The sequence below is a fragment of the Ambystoma mexicanum genome, chromosome 12 (genome assembly GCF_040938575.1).
Source record: "Ambystoma mexicanum isolate Mex_15411 chromosome 12, UKY_AmexF1_1, whole genome shotgun sequence".
Classification (NCBI taxonomy): Eukaryota; Metazoa; Chordata; class Amphibia; order Caudata; family Ambystomatidae; genus Ambystoma; species Ambystoma mexicanum.
Genome location: NC_090936.1, coordinates 234,709,744 through 234,724,888, shown reverse-complemented (window position 1 = coordinate 234,724,888; position 15,145 = coordinate 234,709,744). Strand labels below are relative to the sequence as shown.

The 15,145-nt window shown below is 45.1% G+C and overlaps 1 protein-coding gene across 8 annotated transcripts in view; it reads right to left on the bottom strand.

Moving 5' to 3' along the window:
- CALD1 (caldesmon 1) overlaps positions 1-15,145 on the bottom strand; it is a 669,061-nt gene that overhangs the window by 528,617 nt on the left and 125,299 nt on the right. For 7 of the 8 annotated variants that reach the window (XM_069628357.1, XM_069628356.1, XM_069628358.1 and 4 more), the window contains exon 2: positions 6,353-6,380. The exons of the other annotated variant lie outside the window; for it this stretch is intronic. The gene's annotated coding sequence lies outside the window, so the exon portion shown is untranslated. The remainder of the gene's footprint in view (positions 1-6,352; positions 6,381-15,145) is intronic. 8 annotated transcript variants of the gene reach the window in all.

The following is a 15,145-nucleotide window of genomic DNA, read 5'->3' as shown; positions in this document are numbered from 1 at the left end:
ACATAATGTTTCGCCTCCACACACCCGAATAAAACACAAAGAACAACACCAATGCCATCAGAATGCAGCGATGACCCACGACCAAAAATGCGGTGTAGCTGAGCACATATCGAGTTTCTCCTGCACTCTGCTGACGACCTCAGTACCCGTCCACATGCCTGACCATCATGGGTAGCTTACTGGAGCTTGGACAGCCAACCTAACTCCCTATCTTGGCAAAATGCACACACATATTCCAAAACCTCTGTCACTTTTTTCCATACCTTGTACTTCGGTCCACCAAGGGCGTTCCCACCAAGCGTATTGAGGCCATACTAATGGGATAAAGGAACTATATAAATTACAAACTACTACTACTACTACTACTACTACTACTACTTAATTACCATTCAATCAACAAGTACAGCATTCTGGGCAAAACCTGAATCTGCCTAGACTTGATATATATTTGTAACCCATGGATCCAGCTGAATTACCTTATATTTCATTCTAACCCATTATCTGTATGATTTGAAAGGTTGAAACAGCATGATTCGTAAACGTCCGGTCAGTCCTCGAAACACAAATGTACATTTCCATGTAGGCCTATATGAAAGGCTCATACCATCTAAGATATCAGGACAGGATCGATTTAGCAGCTGTCATAGCTCAAACACACTGCTCTAATACCACCTACGGGGGCATGACTTCAAACACCCTCAAATAAACTCCACCGTATCCAGCACCGGTGAACAAGGCTGATTCTGGGCCTTTAATCTTACCATCCAATCAGTATTTGAAGTCATAGATCGCGATAACACTGTCGACGTTGTATGCTACGATCCATGCCTTCTGAGGAATGCATCAAACCATATTAGCACATAAGTACCCAACCTCCAGCTTCAGCATCCATGGAAGAATAAGCCCTTCACAGTAAACAAGGAATCTCTTTAGATGGTCTAGTTCAAGGAGACTTCTTACAGTCTTCATACTGAGCTTAGGGAGCCTGACTGATACCAATGACTGATATCACATCCTGCTGTTGAGCTACTCTCAGGGGATTCTAGGCCCTCTCTTCACTCCACTGAGAAGAAATTAGGAGTTATTGCATGCCTTTGGGAAGTCCCCATGTCTTGGGGTAGCCACCGCTTGCATGCAGTGACTCTTCTTTACATGTCCACCACATGCAGTATACGCAGCATGAAATGGTGTCGGCCTTTGAGAGGATTCCACTGTGAATCCCCAATGCACTTTCACGTACTATCATGACATTAGTGGAGTGTGCATCTAGCACTGTTATGCCCCTACAGCACTTTTGCCGGTCTGGGCGTGCCAGTTTACCCAGTTCTTCCGTACCAGAAAATCGCAGACAGACATTACATAATAAATCACACTGAGAGGAAGGCGTGAAAGGCATGTTCTCCATTCAGGGCATAGAAGGCATAAAAGATCTGGGAGAAATAAAAAGAGTTGGAGGCATAAAGCCAAGATAGGCATACAAGGCACAAGGCATTAAAGACGTACAGACCTGGAAGGCATAAAAGGCATCGTAGCAGTAAAAGGGCAAGGAGTCATGAAAAGCATGCAATGAATACAATGCATGGAAAGCATAAAGGCCTGCAAGGCAATGCACAACTGGGCCTTAATTTTTCCTGGCACGGTAAAGCTGGACACAACGCATTGCAATGATTCCAAACCAAGAGAAAATCAACATGTATCCCTGCGTGTGAAACAACTGCAGGTGTACGTTGTGTGGGCTCACACGCGCGCTGACATTGCAAGGTGAATGGCTTTGATTGAACACAAGTGTTGACTTTTAAAAGCCTTTGAGCCTAGATTTCACAAATCTAGGACTAATCCTGCTAGTAGTGAGGTAGCTGCTCTATCGTCTCTATGGTCTGTTCTCCTTCCATTCGTAATATTTCCTCTCACATGTATCTTGTTTATGTACTTCCTTTTGATCTGTCCTACCGTGTAAATATGGCAATTGACAAGTAGACAGGAGCATAACATCACAGTGTGTCCTCATTCAGGCACACCTCAAACCCATTCCCCTTCACTTCTCTAACATTTTCCACAGCATCCCAGATTTATGCTAAAAAAACTAGGCATCCTCATTCTTCTCCCCCTGGATTTTCCATGGAAATAGCCCAATCACATGTTTATCGCTAGGTCATTTATTTTTTCAATCTTGAGCTTCTAATTGTGAGCTGAAAGCCACAGAAACACTGGCATCGCGGGGACCACTGCAGACCTTACGGCCCCCATGGTGTAGGGGTTCCACCACACCATGTTTTGGGGTGGTCACCGTCAAGCTTCAGAAAGAAACAATATCTTTATGAAGTCAGAGTGCATGCACTTTGACTTCAGAAAGAAATTATACATTTCTGAAATGAGAGCATTTCTTTCTGAAGTCGGAGTGCATACACTCTGACTTCAGAAAGTAAGGATACAGTTGCTGTGCAGGATGGAGGCTCTCTGGCTCCACTGTACATGCAAAGAACCAGGAAGCTCTCTCTGATTCCTGATTCTATCTGCGTGCTGGAGCACAGGAGACAAAAAGTCTGCCTGGAGAGAAATATCTCAGGGAAGACGGATTCAGGAAACAACAGGTAAGAAAAAAAAAAGGTAAGTATTTGTGTATATGTGCATGAGAGTGAGGGTGTTGCAACTTTATGATGTATGTTTGTATGTAATAATGCATACATGCAAGGGTATATTATGTATTATGCAATGCGTGTGAATGAGCAAGTGTTTCGTGTATGTGTGCACGTGAATGAGTGTGTCAATAGTGTGAGAAATGAGTAAGTGAACATTGTGTGCATGGGTGTGCACATGTGCTTGTGCTGAGCTGGCTGTTAGATCTCATCACAGCCACACCCGGACTTGGAATATGTTCATGTCCACGTAGTTGTGGCAACGATGCAGGAGGAACAGGACTGCCTCAACATGGCGCAGATGGCCATCCGTAGGCCTATACCAAGATGGCGCTTACATGTTAACATGCCAATGTCATGACGCCAAGATGGCGCCCGCAACCCGGAATCGGACTGGGGAAGCCGTGACTATAAGAGAACATGCCACACGGTGTGCTGTGCATCGCAACTCTTATTTTGCGCCCAGTTGCCTACTCTAGTCTGTTGGTTATCCCTAACCTTCTGTTCCTCCTAGCTCTGTCCTTCCTCCTTTTTCCCTGGATCCCTCTCCTTCCAGTGTTCTACCTTGCCGACGTGGTTCTGGAACTCTGCTTCTGGAATTCACTTTGCTACTTCATTGTACTGTTTCCAGTGAAGGTGGCTGTATTCATCTCTTATCAAAGCTTCTGCCTCCATCTTCACATCTCTGTACTTCTGGAGGAGGTTTTTCCTTGTCATTTTCCGCCTTGTTGGAGCTGGCTCCTGCGGAAGCCTTCAGCCTTCTGTTTTATTGAGAAGGCGAAGTGGCATCTCAGGGTCCCATGCCTTTCCTCTTCCCTACAACCTCACAAGGGACTTCACAGGTAAGGCCTGTCATCTTAGACCAGCTGCCAAGGAGCTGGTTTTGGAGAGTGAGGGGTGGGGAGGTGTGCTGCAATGGCATTTTTAGGTATCCATTCATGATAAGGCAAACATGATAAGTGTTTTTACATGGCTAATCTGGCATTAGGATGCAGCCAGTCTATCCATTTCCAACTTTGGCATCACATGTTTTACTGGCCATTTATATAAAAATCAAGCATGATATACGTTATTACGTGGCTAGACTGGCATTTTGGTGCAGCCCGTCTAGCCATTTCTTACTATGACATAACACTTTTAACTGGGATTTTTTTATTTTTTTAAAAGCAAGCATAAGTGTTATTGCATGGTTAGATTGGTATTTTGGGCATCCAACAAGAGAATTTGTGTGCGTGGGGATACTGTCATCACTGGCAGAGCTGGAATGATCATGTTTTTTTCTCGGGAGGATAGCTCAGGGGCAACGCATTTACCTTGGAAGCAAGACAACCCGCATTATAAATGACCAATTATATTATAATATTATAAATACAATGTTTTCTTATGGTATCATTACTGTGTGCAATATTACTGGCCATGCACAGAGTTGGCTGGTACATTTGGGTGCCAGGACTCAGGGGCCAGGCACATCCCCCTTGTTTATTCACTAGGTGAAAGATTTAAGGTGTGATTAAAACACATACTTACATCTTTCCTCACATAATGCAGTGTGTGGCGTACCCTTGCAGCAGCATGATCATCAGGTGCACTGCGCATGCGTGGTGGTGGTCCAGGGCACCACCACGCTCGGAAAGTGGCCCGGCCCGTGCTTTGTTGCCGAGCTTTGGGAGACAATCAGAATGGCTTGCAGGGGAGCTCAGACATTTTGTATTACGCCGCTGCACAGAATGCATATTGTCTCTCCATCGCGAACAATGGCTGCTCATTGGAGGGAAAGCAAAGTGAAATGCCTTGATCTGTATTTCCCACCCACACCAAGGCACACATGGTCCTCTCCCATCAACACCCTGAATGCCACAAGGAGAACCTTTGTGAGGTCTAACATGATCTTACTGGTGGTTTTTCCAGTGGGCTACACCAGGTATGGGATGATGCAGGATGTGTCCAGCAACACCTCACAGACATGTGGCTCTGCTATTAGGAGACTCTTCGCGAGTTCCCGCTTGTTCGGATGCCTGCTGCGGTGTGGTTGCATGCCCATGGTAAATCTCTATGCCTGAAGGCACACTGCGTCTGGATCTAAACATGGAGGAAGACGTGCAAAGGCTGGGACACAATGTGGCAAGCCTTTTGCTGTCTTTTTATTTCCCTAGTCACACAAAGGTGAAATAGGACTCAGAATCAGAATTGCTTTGATTGGCTCAGTGCAAACCTGCTACTTGTTTGCAGATCTTGACTCTGCGAAAAACCTGTTCATTTCAGCACTCTGCGAAATAACCGCCAATGTGTTCTTCAGTGCCATTTGGTGCTTTCTACACTGAATTCTAATGCATTTCTGATAACAATGCTATGGGCCTGCTTAAACGATTGGTGATATTTCCTCTGGAAATACTAAAGAATGGTATTACTGTTACTGCATGCGGTGGACATGGGGTAACCAGGTGAGTCTGCATCTTTAGTCATGGAAACCCTTCAGTTATTCGCCATTTTGGAGTCACACAGAACTCTATGGGGATTTCAAACTGCCGCATATGGTAATTACTGCATGCAGTAATACTTTTGAGCTGATTACCGCCACATAAAATCAGTACTGAAACGCATACTTTGGTGAAGGGTTAATATGTCTGATATTCTAAAATACAGAATGTTTTACTACTAAGTCCAATTTGTAAATAGGCCCTGTATCTTTTACTAAGTCTTGCATTTTAAATATGTGAAACTAGGAACTGCTATGCAGACATTTAAACTCATAGGGCCTCATTACGACTCCAGCGGTAGCTTTGCCGGTAAAAATGGCAGGCTGCCGCCGGGGTTGTGGTTTTTTTCTGGTAATGGGGAATCGCCGGGGCATTACAGCCCTGGTGGTCCCTGCGGCCAGGACCCGGAAAAAGTAACTCCCCTTTCCCATTCGAGTTCCATAGGACTCAACGGGAATGGGGAAGACGGTTGCACCAGCACCGTTAATAACAGTGCCGGTGCTACCGTGAAAGTCTGCGGGCAGGTGCCGTTCCACCTGCCAGGTCAAACGTGGCGTGCGTGTGGGCTGCCGCCCGCAGAACTCGGAGTGTGCTGGTCCGGTAACAACCATGCCGGTAGCTTACCGGCACTGCTGTTACCACGACCGGCACACTCATAATGAGGCCCATAGATTTACAAGGGCCCATTTTCATACTCTTTATTCTGCAGGAAAATAACTTCAACTCCCACGCTTTTCAAATATGACTCTGGTATTGCCATGTGTTATTTGAAAATGCATCTCAAAGTCTGGCTGGCTACAAGTTCAACCTCTCTAAATCTAAATCACTTAAACAGGAACATGTGATCATATCAAACAGAAGCAAACTGAGCTGTCACAGTGAAAGATGCATCTGGGTGAGCCGAGAATGTCAGGCAGCTGGAACTCATCACATGTTGAAATATGTATGTACCTCCTGTTCCTACGTAGCGCAGCCGATTAGCAAGTCACTCCGCTGCGCGCGCAGATGAACCACACGTCTACAGACTACCATAACAAGACTGGGACAAAGCTGTCTCCAAACTATTTTAATGGTGTCCATACGTTGTAATTTTTTAAATCAGAACATATATATGTGTTCTTTTATATTATCCGCGTTTAAAAAAAGAGCACGAGAGGGCCTAATGCCTTCTTCTAAGACTAAAGCAGCAAAACATGATGTTGCGGGTAACTGAGTAGAAATGAAGGAGAAATGACTTACCGGGATGAGCAATAGACACTGATAGGACCTGTCATGGCGAGAAAGAGAAACACATATTTTAGTGCATGTGGCAGCTCAGAGATAATGAAAGGCAGGTTCAAATTGTCGGAACAAGTTACAGAACATGAAAAACATCTCCAATTTAGAGTGAGAGGAAAAGGAGTATTTTATAACTATATAGAAGAGAGTTCAATTACAGAGAAAACAATGCATTCTCGATTGCGTATTCCAATGTGTGAACAGTGCAAATGATAGCCCTTTGCAAGCAGTCAGTCCTCCTGGCACCAGAGGAGTCACGAGGCGTAGAACATGAAGGATTTCTGAGGAAATCACCTGGGAATGTGATGTGCACAACTATCATTTATTCCCATGTACTTTGTCTCTCTTGCCTCACTCGTTATTTCTGTCCATGGTAGCATTGTACTAGTCGAAGTGAATTCAACCTTTTTTGGTTGTTATGGTGTCCTCCCCATGCCTCCCTCCCTATTAATTTAATTTATTTATTTGTACTGCGCCGTAGGTCCGCAGGCATCGGGGCACAACATTAACACACAGGGCTATAGATTTACATGAAGACGGGGCACGTGGCGTGACCGTGACGGAGAACTACCTTTCTAGTATAATGCAACCATATTGAATTTACTTGAAAAGATGGGTTTTAAGATTTTTACTAAAGATGGTATATTTAGACTCTAGTCTTAAGTGTAGCAGTAAATGATTCCATTTAGTTGCAGCTGCTGTTGGAAAGGGTTCACATAAGCCATTTGTTCTCTTATGTGGTGCAACCATGATGTGACCAAGGGCTTCTGATCGCAAGGCACGCCCTGGTGCATAGCGGGTGATCTTCGTCTTGAGATAAGTTGGAGCTTTTCCATGAAAACATCTGTGGAGCAGTGTCATAGCTTTGAATTGTATCCCATCTTCCACAGTTATCCAATGCAGGTCTCTTCTATCGTTGCTGATATGTTCTTTCTTAGTTTTCTGTTTCACTATTCTAACTGCATTATTATGCTTTCCGTAGTCCAGACGTGATAGTACGGTCCCTCCAGCAATAGTCGCACAGTTTTCTTCACTAAGATAGGGTTTCATTGCTCTGTGGAGCCCAAGGTAATATGAACCATTTTTCTCACATACATAACATGTGCTCCTGCACTCATTGAAGAGTCCATAAACATCCCTAGAGTCTTAACCTTGCCCAGTACCTGGATGAGGGAGTCGTTGATATAGAAGGCCTCGTATTGGGGGGTTAGTTCGGCCTGGCTTGTGGGGACCCAAAATCCATCAGCTCTGTTATATTGCCATTAAGGCACATCCAATTGTTGTCCATCCAAGATTCAATTGTATTGTACAGTGTCTTCACTGTGGTAGTGTCCTTTGTGTAATCCCCACTTAACTCTACCACAAGCTGGGTATCGTCAGAATAATTGGTAAAGTAAGCACCGATGTTGTCTAGGACTACACTGGGAACCTGTCTAGGACTACGCAGAGGAACGTAAGGCACTAATTAAAGAGGAGTGGTGACAGGCTGGCCCCTTGAGGGACGCTGCAAAAGATGTCGGTTTCATAGGAGAATTTGTCTCCCCAGTGCACCTTCGACTTCCTATCTGTAAGAAAATAGGCCAACCAACAGGTTGCCTTCCTCCCTATCCCATGCCTCGCCCTCCAAATCCCTACTCCCCTACCCCAACATACACATATATATGTATATGTATTTGGTCAATGCAACCAAAAGGGGTCAACCAAATTGCAGACTTTCAAAAGAAAATCTATGTAACAATAGCATACTGTATTGTGTCAGAGTTATTGGGCCTCATTACGAGTTTGGCAGTAGCCAAACGCGCTACCGGCCCCGGCACCCACGAATGGGCCATTACCGGCCCATTATGAGATGAATGGGCCAGTAATTGCCCATTCGCGGGTGCCGGTATGGGCCGCCTCCCGATCCTCATTCTTCCCCATAGGGCAGAATGGGGGTCGGGAGCATGGTTGCACCGGCACCGTTAATAACGGTTCCGGTGAAATCGCGAGTTCTGCTAGTGGGTGCCGGTCTGCACCCCTGGTCAGACCACGTGTGCAGTCCGGCACCGGCAAGCAGAACTCGTGATGTGGCGGAGAGGAAACAACGGCGCCGGAAGCACTACCGTTGCCGTTGTTGCCTTTCCGTCACATTCGTAATGAGGCCCATTGTACTGTACTGTACTACTATTCATTAAGGGAAAATTATAGTGGGGATAGACCAAATTGTACAGGTTAGAGATCAATGGTAGGCAGTAATTTGAATGAGTGCTTGCATGTACATGAGGTTGAGGCAGAGGCCGATCGATACATCAGAAAAATCATTGTACGTAGGGGACGCATGATATGAGATGGTCAATGTAGCATACACACAATCACACAGTATTGCGCAATAGCAAAGAGACACATCCTGAGAATAAATAATTCTTTACTTTAACCCAGAGTCAATTAAAAGAGGTCATTCACATTGCATACTGTGCTGTGCGTGTGAAAGGGAATATTGATGGGGAAGAATTATGTTAAGCAGTACAAAGCTGGAATGCAGATAGCACATTACAGTTATTTGTGATTGGGCTTAAGGATTTGTCTCTGTGGATGAAGGAAACATTGAAAAGTGGTTTGAATGGCACGTATGTATGTGTGTGTGTGTGTGTACAGTAAAAGAAACTATAGCATGCATTTAAGAAGGCATTTTGTTGAGATTATTCACATGCATGATACATTATGATAGGTTATTTATAATGCACTTGCACTTAATAGCCAGAGGTTTCTAAGAGCGGACCCGGGGATCGAACCGCTTCGTGTCGTCTTGTTTCCAAGGTGAGCACACGTTGCCCCCTAAGCTATCCTCCCGAGACATGCATAAACACAGCATGTGCACACACATTCCCACTGATAGTCACATTTTTCATTAGAGTGCAAAATCTTGCATTTGAGTGAAAACCTGTGGAAACTATGGCCCTCTGCCTGAGTTTGGTGGTGTCCCACCGGTAATTCCGGTTGGATGCAAACAATTAGCATTCCCACTGCCCGATGTCCCGGTACTACCAGGTTATTACAAGCAGTAGGAATGCTGGTAACTCCCAATTTCATTGAGTCCCATAGGACTCTATGGAGGGGATTGTTGCAATTACCGGGGTAATTGCTGCATTGTTTTGCCAGTGGGGGCCTGATCTACCGGCAGGTCAGACCTGGAGGTAGACCTGTGTCCCTCCCTGGCAAACTTTTGTTTCCCCGGTCTAGAAAAAAAGCCAGTGCAGTAATAACCAGCAATTATACTGCCATTTTTTCCGGACCGGGGAAACAGTAATGTGGGCCTGTTTTGAACCCCTGCACCGTTATGTATCAGATTCTCCACACAGAGCAGGAACCATCTTGGAAAATCCACTTTGCATGTTTTCCCATTGCATGCTTCTTCACCCACATCCATATTCTAGTGCCAGTGGAGAGCCTGGGATCCATATGGGCCCTGCTAGCTTTTTATCAAGTACAGACAGGAGGCTATTCTGTAATCCGTGGTAAACATGATTTTTGCACATTGCAGTGCAGTGGTCCATTTGCTTTCTCCTCAAGGGGGAAAAGGCATGTGGTCCACTTGGATTCTAATGAGAAAAATGCTGAGAATCCGGTGGAGAGGCTCTGCAGCGTGGACATGAAAGCTGTGGTGAGGTTTCTGCAGGATTCTGTAACTCAAACAAAATGTGCCCTATACATTTGCATTTTACTGACCGATTTGCTGTTAATCTATTCCAGGGTTCTGCAACCCCAGCACCCCAGACATTTTGGACTGCCATGATCGCTCACCACTGACAATGAGGGCAAGGGCTGGTGGGTGTTGCAATCCTAGTGTTACCAATCGCTTCTGTTCCACTTTCTTCTGGACCCAAACACATGCGTGGCTTCTTGTGTGGCGAGTCACTCTAGAGCTGCACAAGACCAGACTGCTAAATCCTAACCCCTGTTGTGAACCATGTTATTGGTGCTCCCTTCTAAATGTTGTGTCTCGTGCGTCATCACTGTCTGGTTTTCCAAACTGGTAGTACAGTCCTATTCAGGCTGGAGGGGGATATTGTGTCTGTCTTTATCACTTGTTCTTTGGTTAACAGTGATGTCTTCTTTCTTTCTATTTTAGATTCCAAAGACTCGAATGGCAGAATGTACGTTTGCTACAAACCTTCCTCCCTCTGCCCATGTTTCACCCGATATCTTTTCCTGCCGTTGCTTCACTTTTCACTTCGCTACCCTCGATTCTCAAAGATTGAAGTTATTTTTGGCAGCTTTGTCGTTGGTCCCAATTCACTTCTTTGAGAATCTTTTTTATTGAATTTGTTTCCGCTTTCCCTTGGCCTGAATGTTATCAATTTGCAATCACATTATAATTTTGTTACATATTGATTTTTCTTGTGCAACGCTTTAGCAAAATTGCTTTATAATTAAGATAAATAGAAATAAATATTTAGGATTCTGAAGGCTGGGACGTTTTTGCATTGCCAATAGTCTTGTCATACTTTATTTGTAATTAGGAAGTATACATGCACGTGATCACTTATTTTGGAGCCTTTGTCAACAACTATAAAAAGGGATGCATTTCGTATTAGAAGCTACTTTCGCCTCACAGCTATGCTTGTTTGTTTGTTTATTTATAATGCGCACCAGACCCGAGGGTATAAAGGCGCAGGAGCAACAAGGTCATTCTCAGCTTGGTTACAGTGCTGTACAGTAATTTACAGAGAGTACATGGGTTAAGACAGTTGCAGTAAATGTAGTGAAGAACAGTTTTACAAGTATATATATTTACATAATTTACAAAGGCAGGGTGAGTTATCGGTCATTGTTTTTATCCAATGAATGTAGTTATGTCTAAAGTGAGGGTAGGTTTGAGGTGTCCTTAAGGAGGGTGGCAAGGAATTCCAATGTGGGGCTGCTTTCACCTGGAAGCTGTTGCCGCACATTTTGGTTCGTTTGAACCTGGGAACTGTGAGCAAATGTGCATTATGGGTTCTGGTGGCTCTGTTAGGAGTGTATCTTTTTATTCTGTCGGCTAAATAGCGGGGGCTGAGTTATTGAGGCATTTATGTGTTACAGAGGCTACTTTGAGCATGATTTTGTCAGTGGTATGAGCCAATTGTGGTCTCTCCTAACGTTGGAAATGTGTTCTCTCTTGGGTATACAAAGCCCTGCTCTAAGAGCATTGTTTTGCAGGGTCTGGATTTTATTGATAACATATTTATTGGCTCCTACGTCGAGGGCGTTACAATAGTCCAGTTTTGATAGTACAAGGGCTCTGGCTAGGGTAATGCAGCTCTGAGTGGATAGGAAAGGTTTGGCTGCTCTTATTAGCTTACATGTGTAGGCTGTAGAGGAAGCCATAGAGCAGACCTGTTTATGGAAGGAGAGGGAGGAGTCTAGGTAGATTCCTAGGGTTTTCACTTCCTTGGCTACCTTGATAGAGTTGCCGTCTATGATGAAGCTAGTGTAATTGTGATCCAGTTTGTTTAGATTTGGGGTGGATCCGAGGATGATGAGTTCAGTCTTGCATCATCATGCATTACTGATGAGAGAAGATTTCCATGGTGTAGCTGTTTTCTTTGGTTATTGGTGTTGATTCACCAAAATTCACAACAACAGAAAAGTAAAGGGCGAAAACCAGCCGCTGACCAGCCTCTTTGCCATTTCACCTATGACCCTTTGCGTTTGCCTCCTTCCTGCGGCTCCTGTGAGTACCCCTAGCTTGCTAATTACTGTGCTGAATCTCCACACTGCAGTGCATACCTACAATGTATTCGCTCCTGTTACTTCTCCTACTCAACTCTCCCTATGCTCTCTTTAATCATGCTACAACGCCCTCCTTTCCTATACCCATCATGAAATTCATGTGTCGAAACATCCACTTGCTAATCTCTCTTTCACCTACATCCAACAAATAAAGCTGATGAGCTAACCATACCTCCCCTACACACCTATCCACCTCACCTCTCTTACTCTGAGACTCAACTTCTCTACTCTTCCGTCCCATATCCACTGAGCATTGCGCTCTGGAATGCGCAGTCTGTATGCAAGAAAACGTCCTTTATCACTGACTACTTTCACGCCAGCTCGCCTCCCCTGGGTCTCCTGGCCATCACTTAAACCTTGATTTCTCCATCTGACATTGGCACTCTCACAGCCCTACATGACTCCAAACTATCCTTCATTCACTCTCCTCATCTCACTGGCAGAGGTGGAGGTGTTGGATGCCTACTCTCTTCCTTTCTCACTGACTCACAAATCGCCAATGCCACGTCCTCTCCTATTTCTCTTGAATTCACCATCTCTACTATTGTTCTGCCTCACTTGTTCGCATCATCGCCAGCTATTTCCCTGGTCCCACTGAGCAATACTTTGAGGAACTTGGGCAACTCCTTGATTCCCTTTCCACTAAACATCATCTCATTCTCTTAGGTGACTTCAACCTTCCCTCTCCAACCACTTCTCAGAAATCTGAACTTCAGTCTTTACTCTATCCATAACCTACCAAACCACACTGGGGGTATTTTCGTTGGATCTATTATTCATCTATACCTCTACCTCAGCCACTAATGCTACAGTCAAACCATCCTTATCTGATCACTCCATTGTTTCCACCACCTCCTTCCCACCCTCTTACCTCTCTTCGCCACTTACCTCACCTAAAAGGAAATGTAAATCCTCTGCCATTCCTCCCTTTTGCTCTGACCTACAGTGGTCTCTCTACTTCACATATGATGCCACTTCTGCTAATGCTGCCTTCTCCAGCTCCCAATCCCCATGTGACTCCTCCCACTGCTAACTTTCACCCCTAATTCTCAGTGTCCTCAAGCATGGTTGACCCGATTCACTGATGCGCTCTCTTTGCAGAGACAAGCATCACCTGCTGCGCAAGTGGTGGTGTACCCACTTGCACGAGGACCTGCAAATCTACATCTGTGGTCTAAACTCTCTCAAGTCCTCTTTTCATAGATTGAAAAGGGAATTTTACCTCATCCTCGTTGACTCTCACTCCACCCATCCTTGCAGGCTAGAGGGCACCATACTTAGCTGAATACTTTACTACAAACATTAAAAAATTAGAGACTCTCCCCTGACCTTCCTCACACTGCCTCCTCCTACTTTCCACACTCGACCTACTCATCATCCCCTGCCTCTATCTCCCAGTTTAGTCACACTAATACTGGAGAAGTCCTATCTCTACTGATGAAGGCTAACCACTCTTGGGCCCCATCAGACTCTCCTGTTCCTCAGCTAGTGAAGCCTTTTATACCTTTAGTGGCCTCACACCTCGCAGAACCCTTCATTCGGTCCTTCAACCTTGCTTGCTTTCCCTCTATTTTCAAAATGGCCACTGACATCCCTCTCCTAAAAAAAGCACATGCCAGCTAACATTTGCCCCATGTCTCACCTTCTGCACTACTCTAAAATACTCAAAAAAGTTGTGTCCAAGCATCGTACACATTTCTTAGACTGCCACAACCTACAAGACCACGTACAAGCAGGATTCCACTCCTGTCACTCCAAGAAAACTGCTCTCACGAATGTCTCCAACTTCATCACATCTGCAAAGCACTCCAACCTAGTTCCCCTTGACCTGTACACCACCTTTGACACTGTTGATCACTGTGATCGTCTTAATACTCTCACTCTTCTTGGGATTCAGGATCGAGCCCTTGCCAATTCTCTGTCTCTGTCTCCTGGAACAACACCTCTCAGCTCACTCCTGTAACTATTGGTGCTCCACAGGGCTTTGTCTTGGGTCCTCTCATCTTTACACTCTACACCTCTGCTCTGGGGCACGTTTCCGGGCAAAGTCAGCACATGGTCATTTTTGCAGTTCAAAATGACTTTGCCTGGACTTTGCCCTGCAAAAATACACTTTGCACAGGTCCATGAAACCGGGGTTGTGTCGGCAGTGCAAAGTCACTTTTCAGCAGTGCAAATTCACTTTGAACCGGGCAAATATTTCATGAATCGGGCCCAATGTTTCTGTTGAACTATCCGATTGTGCGGATTGCTCACCGGATATGTAGGGTCCGTTCAATGTACCAGCATCTATGGGACCAGAGGAAAGTCCTAAACGTGAAGGAAAGGCGTAAACTGCATGAATCTGCTAATGTGGCAAGCCCATGGAAGCTGTATGCTTCCAATCTGGGATTCCATTCCCACATCCAGGAAGCAGATATGCCCACTTAGCTGCAAGTGATGTATCCAACCGTGATCATTTCATCACAAAAGCATCTACATCAGTAGGAACTCATCACACGCTAAGCAAGTGCATGAATCTGCTAATGTGGCAAGCCCATGGAAGCTGTATGCTTCCAATCTGGGATTCCATTCCCACATCCAGGAAGCAGATATGCCCACTTAGCTGCAAGTGATGTATCCAACCGTGATCATTTCATCACAAAAGCATCTACATCAGTAGGAACTCATCACACGCTAAGCAAGTGCATGAATCTGCTAATGTGGCAAGCCCATGGAAGCTGTATCCTTCAAATCTGGGATGCCATTCCCACATCCAGGAAGCAGATATGCCCGCTTAGCTGCAAGTGATGTATCCAACCGTGATCATTTCATCACAAAAGCATCTACATCCGTAGGGATTCATCACACGCTAAGCAAGTGCATGAATATGCTAATGTGGCAAGCCCATGGAAGCTGTATGCTTCCAATCTGGGATGCCATTCCCACATCCAGGAAGCAGATATGCCCGCTTAGCTGCAAGTGATGTATCCAACCATGATCATTTCATCACAAAAGCATCTA